General features: G+C 45.8%; 1 protein-coding gene across 3 annotated transcripts in view; it reads right to left on the bottom strand.

Moving 5' to 3' along the window:
• Nucleotides 1–13,070, bottom strand: part of LOC136516349 (disease resistance protein RGA2-like) — a 43,475-nt gene that overhangs the window by 19,048 nt on the left and 11,357 nt on the right. The window lies entirely within an intron of this gene.

The following is a 13,070-nucleotide window of genomic DNA, read 5'->3' as shown; positions in this document are numbered from 1 at the left end:
GCCCCAAGGGCTAAACTAGCCGTTACCCCTTCACTGGGCGTTTCTCGAGCTGACCGAACACTCCGGTCATAATGACCGGATGCGCTGGCCCAGCGTTCGGTCACTCTACGTCGTCCATGTGTCATTCATCGTTCAACCGGAGCCACCCGATCTCAACGGTCACTAATACTGTGCCAATGGTCAAGTGAAGATCGGACGCGCCAGATGCTGACCGGACACGCCCACGCTGCGTCAGGCCCCATGCACGCGCTCGCCACTGAACTGATGACCGGACGCGCTCCTACCAGAGTCTAGTCATTTCCAGAGAGCTCCCTGAGCCTTTGTTTTGCGACCAAACACATCAGGTCAGTCACGATCAGACGCAGCACCTGAGTCCAATCCTTCATGGCCTGCCACGCATCACTGCTGCTCCTCATGCCACCACGTTAGCGTACGTCAGCGCTGACCGGACGCGGCCCCTGTGCGTTAGGTCAACTTTAGCGCCAGCGTCCGATCACAAATTCATGCCCCTCGGTCGAGTGCCAGCACTGACCGGACACGCAGGTGCCCCCGAGGGAAGTGTTCGGTCACTCATAGTGACACTTCCTCGCCTCCATTTCTTCTCCGAGTTGATCCGTTTCAACTCCAACTTCTTCTCCTTTGCAAATGTGCCAACACCACTAAGTGTACACCACCATGTGTATGTGTGTTAGCATTTTCACAATCATTTTTAAGGAGTTAGCCACTCAACTTGCCATGCCACTCGATCCTAGCAATGATGCAAAGTTAGATCACTCGAGTGGCACTAGATGACCGATATGCAAACTAGTTTGCCCCTCTTGATAGTACAACCATCTATCCTAAACCCGGTCATAAACTTTTCTAGACACCTATGATCGGTGAAATGAAATGCCCTAGGTTATACCTTTGCCTTGCGCATTCCATTCCAACTCCTTCGATGTTGATGCACCACATGCACCACATGCACCAACATGATCAATAATGATATGATCCACTCCATATCATCATGTGATCGTATTGGTTCATCGATCTTGACTTCACTTGCTCTTCACCGTTGCTTCGGTCCATTGATGCCAAGTCATCACTCAACTTGCCCTTCACACTTACAACCGGTCTGTCGAGCCAAGTCATGTCTCGATCTTCTCCACCTTGATCATATGACTCAATGTCATGTCTCATGTGCAATGAGCTCCTTCATCATCACTTGTGTGAGCTTTGCAACATCTCCGAGCCATTTTCACCTCCATGGCATATGTTGCTGCCAATACGGGACCTACAGAATACCCCACAAGGAAGAGAGAAGATCTAGTCTAACTAGGATTCTTTCCATGTAATCCTAATGGTAGTATTATTCTGTAATCCTACTAGAAACTCTCATTATAATCCAATTAGGACTTTGACCTCCTGACTATATAAAGGAGGGCGGGGTTCCTAAGACAAGGGACAAAACAACGCAACACAACACTTTACAATCAATCCAACGTAAAGGCTAATGCCAACTGGACGTAGGGCTATTACTCGATCAGGGTCGAGGGCCTGAACCAGGATAAATCGACTGTCTCTTGCATTTACCGTCGAGTTCTGCATACGCTGAAGCCCAAACAAACTACCTCGGGTACCCCCGTGGCAGGCTATCAGTGGTGAAACATCGATAGCTGGCGCGCTAGGTAGGGGCTTTCGGTGAATTTGCATCCAAGAGCTCGACGGACCTCGACAACATGATCTTCTCGATGGGATCAACCTTCATCTTCGGTTCATGGATCTGCGAGGCGAACGACAATGGCAAGCTTCAAGGCCGTCTCCTCGAAGATTCGGATCGCCATGAAGATCTTTCTATTTCAGCGACTACGACAAATCAACTCACCGGAAGATTCGTGCAGCTCGTGATGTCCGATCCAACTCAGATTTCGCGGATTTGTGCATCTGACTCAAAATCAATCTCCGCATCCGAGATGGAGTCTTACCCGAGTTCTTTTGAGAAACCGAGTTCTTTTCCGACAGGGCTCCGGAACGTGGCCTCGACCTATCAAGAAAACAACTTGAAATACACTCAGAGTCTTTTTAGGAAATCATGTCCTTTTCTATTTGGACTCCACAACCTGGCAAAGTCTTATCAGGCACGGCCTGAAGGATCCCTCGATCCGATGCTTTGAATGCCACTAAAAGGAGCTCAAGAAGGTCTCTTACTGACTATAACATCTCAAGACTGCATCATCCACTGGCCATGTTCTATTCCTAAGGACAGCGGTACCCAACTAGTCGGCACGACGATGACAACAATTCTACCCTACCAAGAAGGAGACTTGATCTGCGACCTTGAAACCTCTACAAAAGTCATCAACAACTCCGACAGTGTGGAAACCAACACCGATAATGGAACAATTCACGCACGAGAAGTATTCATGGTTCACCGTCCTCGATCACCATTGGTCCCCCCAGAAGCACTCGACATCAGGTCATCGGATGAATCTGAGTCCAACATATCACCCTTTATCCAGGGGCACGATGGTGAGACCGAGAATCAGAAACAAGCCAGAGAAAGAAGAAACAAATTGAAACAAGGACGCTAACACTGTGCTAGGCAGCACAAGGAAGCTTGGGTCAAATATGAGTCAGATCTGGCTGAGTACGACAGAAGAAAATCAGAACAAGAAGTCAAAGAAAGACGCGCGGCGAATACACCCTATAGTAGGATCCGAGAAGCACTAGAAGAACTCGGAGCGACATCAGTTCCTAGTGAAAAACAGGAACAACTCTGGGACCTACTCTAGTCAGCAGCCCTAAGGACACATGATGGAAAGACCTACTCAAAACTACCTACCAGGTCAACATCTCATAGGAAGGAAGATCAAAATCAAAGTAAGTCCGCTTTCGAGAGACTTGGACCAGGTGGAAGTCATAATAGGGAAAGCAGAAGGGACCATAGTCAAAACTATCGAGTCGAACAACCAAGGAAGATCAGAAGCAAAGCACCCATTCAGACATCCCCACAGAACTACTCTCACCAAAATGACAGTTGGCAGGAAGGAGGTGCCAAATCAGAATATAAAGAAGCCGGAACGCACGATAGATTCCCCTGCTTTGCAAATAGACTTGCTTCAATACGACTACCTCACAAGTTCAAGCCGTCTAGCCACTCTAAATATGATGGCAAGATCGAACTAAGGCAGTGGCTCAGGATTTACTCGCAGTCGATTGAACTAGCTGGAGGAGACGATGATATCAAGACCTTGTTCTTTCCCATGGCCCTAGAAACTATGCCCCTCCAATGGTTCGACAAATTAAATCTAGGGTCAATCAGAAATTGGGAGGACTTGCAAAGAGTTTTCCATGGAAATTTTGCAGGTATCATTATACACCCCATCACCCACGCAGAATTAAAAGGACTCACGCAGAAAGGAGGTGAAACTCTTAGAAATTACTATCGATGATTTGGCGAACTACGTGCTCAAGTACATGACATCACCGAACGAGAAGTAATCAAAGCTTTCTCTCATGGAATTATGGCTAGGTGGCAATTTTAGGACTTCTGCAAAGAAAACCCGAGAAATAATGAAGAATTCAGACGCACAGTAGAAAAGATGATTACTGCAAAGGAGAAGACACAAGAAAGGTTCCCGGATAGAAACAACCAAGACAACCCGGACAAGCGAAATCATCGAAACATCAGACATCAGGAAAGAAAACGTGGACCAGACAACACTGTAGCGATGGCTGATAAATCAAGGAAGTTTTCCAAACCCAGAGGGTATGACGACATTGAAAACATGCGTTGCATCTTGCATCCTAAAGGAAATCACACCACCAAAAATTGCTACACCTTCAATGAGCGATACACAAGAAAAGATAATAAGGTAAACACTAAAGAAGACGATCAAAAAAAAGATGAAAACAACCACGAAGACAAGGGATTCCAAAAATCCAGGGGGACAGTAGTAGTGATCTTCGCTAGAGCCTCAGATTCCAGAAGCAAACATTAAGAAAAGCTAGCTTTACGAACCATCATGGCAGCAGAACCGGCTACTCCAAGATATCTCAATTGGTCACAGTATCCAATCCAATTTTCAAGAGAAGACCAATGGACTAGCATAGGAAACGCATGCCATTACCCACTAGTTCTAGATCCAACTATTGCCGGCATGACTGTCACAAAAGTATTAATCGATGGGGGAGCCGGACTCAACATCATCTTTTCAGAGACGCTAAGGAAGATGGGACTACAACTCGCCGGGATGATTACACCAACGAGCACCCCTTTTTTTGGGATAGTACCCGGCAAGGCAGCTATGCCACTTGGACAAATCACTCTACCGGTTACTTTTGGCACTCCCTTAAACTACCGAACAGAGTTCATCAAGTTTGAAGTTGCAGACTTCGATTCATCATATCACGCAATCCTCAGGCGCCCAACACTAGCAAAATTCATGGTAATACCACATTACCCATACCTATTGCTTAAGATGCACGGGCCTAACGGTGTCCTTTCCTTTCGAAGTGATTTGAAGCACGCTTTTGACTGCGATGTTCAGGCAATTCAAATTGCAGCCAAGGCACAAGCCACCGATGGTAGAAAAGAAATAGCCATTATTGCCACAGAAATGAGCCTAGAAGAACTAGAGATACCGGCTAAAAAGCCCAGCATCCTCGCACCACCAAAAGAAGCCGATGTCAAGCAAATCGACCTGGGCACCGGTGATCCCTCCAAAACAGCAACCATTAGCGCCTACCTCTTGGCAAAATAGGAACTCGTGCTCACCAACTTTCTTCGGGACAACAAAGATATCTTCGCTTGGAAGCCGACCGACATGCCAGGTGTCCCAAGAGAATTGGCTGAGCACAGAATTGATATCAATGAAGGCTCCAAGCCTATGAAGCAATGGCTACGACGATTCTCACCTGACAAGAAGGCAGCAATTAAAAAAGAAATCACAAAGCTAATGGCAGCCGGATTCATCAGAGAGATCCTTCATCCAGATTGGCTAGCAAACCTAGTTCTAGTACAAAAAAAGAATACGGACGAGTGACGCATATGCGTCGACTACACAGATCTCAACAAACACTGCCTGAAAGATCCATTTGGACTACCACGCATTGATTAGATAGTTGATTCAACAGCAGGATCTGCCCTATTATCTTTTCTTGATTGCTATTCAGGATATCACCAGATTGCATTAAAAGAACAAGACCAGAGCAAGACATCTTTCATCACTTTGTTCGACGGCTACTACTACGAGACCATGTTGTTTGGACTCAAGAATGCTGGTGCCACATACCAAAGAGCTATCCAAACGTGCCTTGGTGATCAGATTGGCGAAAACGTAGAAGCATATATGGATGACGTAGTAGTAAAAACAAAGAACCCAGACACACTAATTGAAGACTTAAAGCAAACCTTCGAAAACCTGAAGAGGTGGAGGTGGAAATTGAACCCAAGCAAGTGTGTATTCAGAGTCCCTTCAGGACAACTACTAGGATTCTTGGTCAGTCATCGTGGAATCGAAGCCAGCGCTAAGCAAATTCGAGCCATTACAGAGATGTGCCCTCCTCGAAGTGTCAAAGATGTGCAGAAACTAACAGGCTGCATAGCGGCCCTCAATCGTTTCATATCAAGACTCGGCGAAAAAGGGTTACCTTTCTTTAAACTACTAAAGAAGACAGACAAGTTTGAGTGGACAGAAGAAGCCAACGAAGCTTTCAAAAGACTCAAGACGTACCTCACAACCTCACCCGTTCTCACACTGTCGGTGCGGGACCCACGGGATACCCCGCAAGGAAGGGAGAAGGTCTAGTCTAACTAGGATTCTTCCCCTATAATCTCAGTAGTAGTATTATTCTATAATCCTACTAGGAACTCTCATTGTAAACCGACTAGGATTCTAACCTCCTGAGTATATAAAGGAGGGTAGGGTTCCTAGGGATGGGCGAATTTTTACAACACAACACCTGATAATCAATCCAACGCAAAAGGCTAACGCCGACTGGACGTAGGGCTATTACTCGATCAACGATCGAGGGTCCGAACCAGGATAAATCGACTGTCTCTTGCGTCAACCGTCGAGTTCCGCATATGCCGAAGCCCGAACATACTACCTCGGGTACCCCCATGGCAGGCTATCGGTGGTCAAACATTGACAGCTGGCGCGCCAGGTAGGGGTTTTCGGCGACTTTGCATCTGAGAGCTCGATGGACCTCAACAACATGATCTTCTCGACAGGATCAACCTTCATCTTCGGTTCATGGATCTACGAGGTAGGTGACAATGGCAAGCTCCAAAGCCATATCCTCAAAAATTCGGATCACCACGAAGACCATTCTATTTCGATGACTATGACAGATCAACTTGCTGAAAGATTCACGTAGCTCGCGATGTCCGATCCAACTCAGATTTCACGGCTTCACACATCTGATTCAAACTCTGGCTCCGCTTCCGAGACAGAGTCTTATCCGAGTTCTTTCGGAAAACCAAATTCTTTTCCAATAAGGCTCTAGAACACGACATGAACCTATCAAGAATACAACTCGGAGTACACTCAGAGTACTCTAAAGAAGGCGGGTCCTTTTCCTTTCGATCTTGGCAACATGGCAACGTCTTATCGGGCACAACTCGAAAGATATCTTAATCTAGCGCTTGGAATACCACTGACAGGAGCTCAGAAAGGTCTTGTACTAACTGTAACATCTCAAAACTGCATCATCCACTGGACAGGTTCTGTTCCTAAGGATAGCAGTACCCGGCTAGTTGACACAACAACGACAACAACTCTACCCTACCAAGAAGGAGACTTGTTCTGCGACCCTAAAGCCTCTACTGAAGTTATCAATAACTCCGATAGTACAGAAACCAACGCCAATGACAGAACAACTCACGCTCGAGAAGTATTCATGATTCGCCGTCCTCGATCACCATTGGTCCCCCCAGAAGCGCCCGACGTCAGGTCTTCAGATGAATCTGAATCCAACATATCACCATTTACCCAGGGGCACTATGGTGAGACCGAGAGTCAGTGGCAAGCCAGAGAGAGAAAGAACAAATTAAAACAAGGACGTCAACGCCGTGCTAAGCAGCACAAAGAAGCTTGGATCAAATATGAGTCAGACCTAGCCGAATACAATAGAAGAAAATCAGAGCGAGAAGTCGAAGAAGGACGAGCAGCGATTACACCCTATGATAAGATCCGAGAAGCACTAGAAGAACTCAGGGCGACTTCACATCCCAATGAAAAACAAGAATAGCTCCGGGACTTCCTCCGATCAACAGTCCTAAGGACACACGATGGAAGGGCCCGCTCAAGACTACCTGATAGGTCAACATCTCATGAGCAGGAAGATCAAAATCAAAGGAAGTCTGCTTTCGAGAGACTTGGACCAAGTGGAAGTCACAACAGAGAAAGTAGAAGAAATCATAGTCAAAATGACCGGGTCAAACAACCAAGAAAGGCCAGAAGCAAAGCACCTACTTGGACAGCCACACAAAACTACTCTCACCAAGACAATAGGTGGCAAGATGGGGGTGCTGAATCAGAATACACAGAAGCCAGAACGCACGATAGATTCCCCTGTTTTGCAAACAGACTTGCTTCAATACGACTGCCTCACAAGTTCAAGCCGTCCAACCACTCCAAGTATGATGGCAAGACCGAACCAAGGCAGTGGCTTAGGATTTACTCGCAATCGATTGAATTGGCCAGAGGAGACGATGACATCAAGACCTTGTTCTTTCCCATGGCCCTAGAAACCATGCCCCTTCAATGGTTTAACAAATTGAATCCAGGATCAATCAGAAACTGGGAGGACATGCAAAGAGCTTTCTATGAAAATTTCGTGGGTATCATTACACACCCAATCACCCACGTAGAGTTAAAAGGACTCAAGCAGAAAGGAGGTGAAAGTCTCAGAAATTACTATCGACGATTTGGCGAACTACGAGCTCAAGTACATGACATCACCCAACGAGAAGTAATCGAAGCTTTCTCTCATGGAATCATGGCTAGGTGGTAATTTCAAGACTTCTACAAAGAAAACCCAAGAAACAATGAAGAATTTAGACGAACAGTGGAAAAGATGATTACCGCCGAGGAAAAGACACGAGAAAGATTCCCGGATAGAAACAACCGAGACAACCCGGACAAGCAAAATCATCGAAACAACAGACATCAGGAAAGAAAACATGGACCAGACAACACCATAGCAGTGACTGACAAATCAAGGAAGTTTTCCAAGCCTAGAAGGTATGACGACATTGAAAACATGCGTTGCATCTTGCACCCCAAAGGAAATTACACCATCGGAGATTGCTACACCTTCAAAGATCGATACATAAGGAAAGATAGTAAGAAGAATACCAAAGAAGGCAATCAAAAAAAAGAAAAAGACAACCACGAAGACAAGGGATTCCAAAAATCCAGGGGGACAGTAGCAGTAATTTTTGCCGGGGTTCCAGATTCCAGAAGCAAACATCAAGAAAAGCTAGCGTTACAAACCATCATGGCAGCAGAACCGGCTACACCAAGATATCTCAATTGGTCACAGTATCCAATCCAATTTTCAAGAGAAGACCAATGGACTAGCGTAGGAAACATAGGCCATTACCCACTGGTTCTAGATCCAACTATTGCCGGTATGACTGTCATGAAAGTACTAATCGATGGGGGAGCCGAACTCAACATCATTTTTTAGAAACTCTAAGAAAGATGGGACTACAACTCACCGGGATGATTACACCAACAAGCACGCCTTTTTATGGCATAGTACCCGGTAAGGCAGCAATGCCACTTGGACAAATCACTCTACCGGTTACTTTTGGGACTCCCTCGAACTACCGTACAGAGTTAATCAAATTTGAAGTTGCGGACTTTGATTCATCATATCACGCAATCCTCGAGCGCCCAGCACTGGCGAAATTCATGGCAATACCGCATTATCCGTACCTGTTGCTTAAGATGCTAGGGCCTAACAGCATCCTTTCTCTTTGGAGTGATTTGAAGCGCGCTTTTGACTGCGATGTTCAGGCAATCCAAATTACAGCAAAAGCACAGGCCGCCGATGGAAGAAAAGAAATAGCCACTGTCGCAGCAGAAATAAGCCCGGAAGAGCTAGTGATACCGGCTAAAAAACCCAGCATCCTAGCACCTCCAAAAGAAGTCGACGTCAAGCAAATTGACTTGGACACCGGTGATCCCTCCAAAACGGCAACCATCAGCGCCCACCTCTCGGCAAAATAGGAACTCGCGCTCACCAATTTTCTTCGGGACAACAAAGATATCTTCGCTTGGAAGCCGGCCGACATGCCAGGTGTCCCAAGAGAGTTGGCTAAGCACATAATTGATATCAATGAGGGCTCCAAGCCTGTGAAGCAACGACTACGATGATTCTCACCCGACAAGAAGGCAACAATTAAAAAAGAAATCACAAAACTAATGGCAGCCAGATTCATCAGAGAAATCCTCCATCCAGATTGGCTAGCAAACCCAGTTCTAGTACAGGAAAAGAATACGGACGAGTGGCGCATGTGTGTCGACTACGCAGATCTCAACAAACACTGCCCAAAAGATCCGTTCAGGCTACCACGCATTGATCAGATAGTTGATTCAACAGCAGGATCTGCCCTATTATCCTTCCTCGATTGCTATTCAGGATATCACCAGATCGCATTAAAGGAACAAGACCAGAGCAAGACATCTTTCATCACTCCATTCGGTGCCTACTGCTACAAAACCATGTCATTTGGACTCAAGAATGCTGGTGCCACTTACCAAAGAGCTATCCAAATGTGCCTTGGTGATCAGATCGGCAAAAACGTAGAAGCATACGTGGATGACATAGTAGTAAAGACAAAGAACCCGGATACACTAATTGAAGACTTAAAGCAAACTTTCAAAAACCTAAAAAGATAGAGGTGGGAATTGAACCCAAACAAGTGTGCATTCGGAGTTCCCTCAGGACAACTACTCGGATTCTTGGTAAGTCATCGTGGAATCGAAGCAAGCGCCAAGCAAATTCGAGCCATAACAGAGATGGACCCTCCTCAAAGTGTCAAAGATGTGCAGAAACTAACAGGCTGCATGGCGGCCCTCAATCGTTTCATATCAAGACTGGGCAAAAAAGGGTTACCTTTCTTTAAATTGCTAAAGAAGACAGACAAGTTTGAGTGGACAGAAGAAGCCAACGAAGCTTTCAAGAAGCTCAAGGCATACCTCACCTCCTCACCCATTCTCACACCTCCGAAGAAACACGAAGACATGATGCTGTATATTGCGGCAACTTCTACTATGATCAGCACAGCGATTGTCGTAGAAAGAGAAGAAGAAGGGCGTGTATATAAAGTACAATGCCCCATATATTACATCAGCGAAGTACTGTCAGAATAAAAAATCCGGTACCCGCATGTGCAAAAATTACTCTACGCCCTACTGATCACTTCACGCAAGCTTCGACACTATTTTGAAGGCCACAAGATTACCGTGGTGACAGATTTCCCACTCGGAGACATCCTGCACAACAGAGACACAACAGGGTGCATATCTAAGTGGGCAGTTGAACTTGGTGCTCTTAATATCGATTTCATCCCACGGAAGGCAATTAAGTCTCAAGCCCTGGCCGATTTTGTCGCCGAGTGGACAGAAATTCAACAACCAATGTCAAGTACCATCCTGGATCATTGGAAGATGTACTTTGATGGATCACTCAAGCTAGGCGGAGCCGGTGCAGGCGTCCTCCTCATTTCTCTAGATGGAAAACAACTCAAGTACGTCCTTCAGATATTATGGCAAGCTACAAACAATGAAGCAGAATACGAAGCCCTCATCCACGGGCTACGAGTGGCAATTAGCCTCGAAATCAAGCATTTACTCGTATACGGTGATTCAGCAGTAGTCATCAATCAAGTCAACAAAGATTGGGACTGCACCAAAGAAAACATGGGCGCCTACTGTGCTAAAATACGAAAGCTCGAAAAACATTTTCAAGGATTAGAAATTCTACACGTCTTGCGCGATTCTAATGTCGCGGCAGACGTCCTCGCCAAGCTTGGATCAGACAGGGCGAAGGTCCCACCCGGTGTATTCATGGAGGAGTTATCAGCTCCCTCTATCAAATAACCTGGTGAGATAACCCCTGAAATCTCAGCTAAAGGTACCCAGATCTTGGTAATCACCACCTCATGGACCCAGGTTTTTATTGATTACATCAAAGAGAATAAGTTGCCAGCGGAAAAAGAGAAAGCTACCCAAGTTATTCGCAGAAGCAAGAATTACGTCCTAGTAGGAGACAAGCTCTACAGAAGAGCCACATCATCAGGAGTACTCCTAAAATGCGTCTCATTTGAAGAGGACAAAGAGATCCTAGACAAAATACACTTAGGTTGCTGTGGAAATCATGCCGCTTCAAGAACACTAGTTGGCAAAGCATTCCGCACTGGTTTCTACTGGCCAACTGCTTTAAAAGACGCAAAAGAACTCGTCAGAAGATGCAAAGGTTGTCAAATGTTCGTAAGACAAGCTCATGTGCCAGCTCACAACCTCATCTGCATCCCACCCGCTTGGCCTTTCTCCTGCTAGGGGCTGGATCAAGTAGGACCTCTCAAGAAAGCAAAATGTGGTTTCAAGTACATCTTCGTAGCAATTGACAAGTTCACCAAGTGGATTGAATACAAACCACTCACAAAATACAGCGCAGCCAAAGCAGTCGAGTTCATCCAAGACATTATGCACCGCTTCGACATGCCCAATCGAATCATCATAGATTTGGGTTCTCCCTTCACAGCCACTGACTTCCAAAGTTGGGCACAGGATTGTGGCTTTAGCATAGATTACGCATCAGTCGCGCATCCAGAGGCCAACGGACAGGTAGAAAGGGCTAATGGACTCATACTAGTCGGATTAAAACCAAGATTGTATAAAGAACTAGTGGACTATGGATCAAAATGGATTGAAGAATTACCCAAGGTCGTATGGGGGCTACGAACTCAAATAAGCAGAGCAACCGGATACTCACCTTTCTTCCTAGTTTATGGATTAGAAGACGTACTACCTGCCGACTTGATCTAGACGTCACCAAGGATAGAACAATACGACGAAGGAGAAGCAGAACACACCCGAAGATTAGAACTCGACAGTATAGAAGAAGTCAGAGTAAACGCTACCCTTCAATCAGCAAGATACCCCCAAGAACTAAGACGCCACTACAACAAGAATACCCAGCATCGATCACTACAAGTCGGAGACCTAGTACTAAGAAGAATACAAAAAACTGACGAACGCCATAAACTACTCAGTCCATGGGAAGGTCCTTTTATCGTCACAAAAGTCACCGAACCAGGCACATACAAGTTGATAACCGAAGACGGAAAAGAAGTCAACAATACATGGCACATCAGTCAGCTAAGAAGATTCTACGCATGAAAACAACTCAAGGGAAAATATATATACAAGCCACAAGAGAACAATGTTCATGATCAATAAAGATGGTGCTCATCGACAACATATGTACTATTATGACTTATCAATGTTCATGATCATTAAAGATGGTTCTTTCTAGACAACATATGTCTTATTATGGCTATCCCTGAGTTGTTTCCAAAGAGCCGAACCAAAAAGCAAAATGGCTGAAAAGATGCCTGAGCATACCGGCCAAGAGCAAAAGAGCTAAAAACATGCTTGAGCCTGCTGATGAGGGTAGCTAACAAGCTAACACCCAAACCAAAAAGCAAAATGGCTAAAAAGACGCCTGAGCATACCGGCCGAGAGCAAAAGAGCTGAAAACATGCTTGAGCCCGCCGATGAGGGTAGCTAACAAGCTAACACCCGAACCAAAAAACAAAACGACTGAAACTAAACCTGAGCATAAATAAGAGCAATTTTAAGACAAGACCCTCCGGCTCCTTGTTCCAAATAGCAAGAGGCTCAGGGGCTACACTCAGAAGATCCCAAGAAGTGCTACACGGTTTCGCCCAAGAAAGCACTCGGACAACGCTTATACCTACTCGGCAGGACCTGAAGGAACAAGACGAGGCTTCCCTCTACCATGAAGCGCTCGAGGGCTTGTCGATCCTAGGATGTTTTTGTAACCAGAGA

Source organism: Miscanthus floridulus, chromosome 17, assembly GCF_019320115.1.
Source record: "Miscanthus floridulus cultivar M001 chromosome 17, ASM1932011v1, whole genome shotgun sequence".
In the NCBI taxonomy this organism is placed as follows: Eukaryota; Viridiplantae; Streptophyta; class Magnoliopsida; order Poales; family Poaceae; genus Miscanthus; species Miscanthus floridulus.
Note: the sequence above shows the minus strand (reverse complement) of the source record. Positions and strands in the feature narration are given on the sequence as shown.